This window comes from Fopius arisanus, unplaced genomic scaffold (genome assembly GCF_000806365.1).
Source record: "Fopius arisanus strain USDA-PBARC FA_bdor unplaced genomic scaffold, ASM80636v1 scaffold00151, whole genome shotgun sequence".
Taxonomy (NCBI): Eukaryota; Metazoa; Arthropoda; class Insecta; order Hymenoptera; family Braconidae; genus Fopius; species Fopius arisanus.
Window position 1 is genome coordinate 26,500 of NW_011887890.1, and position 2,196 is coordinate 28,695.

A 2,196-nucleotide genomic window follows, 5' to 3' on the forward strand; every position below is an offset into this window, starting at 1 on the left:
CATATGGCTTCTATTTAACTAGAATCCGCTTTGATTCCATTCTCAGTGGTGATGTGTCCAAGATAAACAAATTCTTTCTTTAAGAAATTGCATTTATCTGGCTGCAGCCTCAGATTTCCTTTTTTCAGGTGCTCCATAACATCTTTTAGCCTTAGATTATGTGCTCGAAGGCCTGGACCGAAAATTATGATGACATCAGGATAAACAAAACATCGAATTCCTTGGATTCCAGCCAATACAGAATTCATCATCCTCTGGAATTGGTGCTCTCCCTGGCTTTAGCGGAATCTCATATTCCAGATGATCTGTAACTCCTGGAGAACCTCCTGCTAACTGCACAATTGCGTTGTACTCCTCCAAAATCTCTAAAAAAGTATTTTTCTCTTCTTTATTTAGATGATCAATTTGCGAAGTCTCGCGCAGTAATTTGATGTATTTTCCATTAGTATTTTCCGGCTTCATAATTATTCCTTTTATCTGTAATTTTTCCAATTTCACTATTGGCTGATGAATGAAACCATCTTTTCCATTAGTGATAATGAAGCAAACGAGTGCTTTAATATTCACAACTTTTCTCAAACATTCTCCCATAAAAATACCTTCTGTCAGTTGTTTTTTCCGAACGGTATCGGTTCTCTCGCTATGCGTACACCTCATTTCTAGCCTCTAGCCGAGTTTTACGTTTTCGCCACTTACTTTAATTTTTTTTGGTTAAAAGTCCTTTTTCTTAACGAAAGGAAATTTAAATTTGAGTAAGGCCTTTGGGAGACTCCTCTCAATCGCGAGTGTCACCAAGGAAAATTCCCGTTTCCTCTACAACCCAGGGATCCAACGCCTCCAGGTGCTAGAGATATATGGCTCAGGTCACCCTGGCCCGAGGAACGACCTGAATAGCAAAACTCACCACTACTCCAGCGAAGAATATTCGACCTGGATATTCCCTCCTATTTTGAAAATTTAATAGAACTCCGGAAAACATCTGTTAATATTAGACCAAATTATTTTTGATTTATTTGGAATTGAACTTTATGAAATTTATTTGAACTTGCCGGTACAATGATTGTGAAATTTAAAGAAATTATTTTTGGATTTTATTTTGAGTTTATATTTATAATTGTTGTGAAATTTAAAGTCACATCATGGATGTCGGAAATAATCCATGTTATGAATTCCGAGAATTATGAATCCCCTTTCTTGAGGCTCAAGCATTATGAAGCGTGCTGGCTCAAGCTTGAGCAGAGTTGCCTCCACGTCGGTAAGGGGCAGGCATGGGCAAAGTCCGCTCAATGGGCTCAACTAGCTCCCAACCTCAATTAGACCAATGACTATAACACAATGGGTCCTATTGTATTGTGCAGGTAGTCGAAGGGGCGAGACCACGAGACTTGGGTCAGAGTAGGGGTATGGTTATGTCAGTCAACGTGCCAAAATTTGAATTTTTGAACGAATAATATGAATATATTTCTTGCTGCGTTTTGCGCGCCTAATTTTTACCCTTCAATTTACTGAGTATCATGACGTTGCCGGGAACATAGTAAAAAATTACAAGTATATTTTAGCATTTCCGAAGTAAGTCATAAATTCGTAAATGGATTATTGATTGAATGCATCGATTGATAATTACGTAATTACTTATGTCGTTACGGACATCTTATCATGTATAAGCACTACATCTCATTTTAAACTATTCACTGATGATCTTCGTCCCCCACTATTTGCCGTTGTCTAATAATGTGAGTGTGCCACCATGCGTCGCTTATGAACGCGCCATCACACTGACGGGCACACACTCTCCTCATACCGATATGCTATTTGACGTTCATTGGTGAATAGGTTAAGTACACGTCAGGTATACGGAATCCAATTGTGATATAATAAGCTGAATCAAAACTCAATAGTTTTGGCGTTTTGTCAATTAGCGTGCGAACTCTAGCTTTGTCAATCATTCACTTCCTACGAAGTATGTTCATTATCAAACAGCCCGGCGCACCAAGTTGACTTTTTTCCGAATCAATTTCCTATGGACAGGGTTTGAAACAGTATATTTTGTCATTAGGCCGAAAAAAACTTTTCTAGCGAAGATGACGTTTGCAACAAACATATTGGTCGACAAATTTTTTATGGGCGTATGACGCCCACTATTTTTTGTCATAACAGCCGTAGTCAGCGTTTCGTGGACGCGAAGCAAAGCGACGC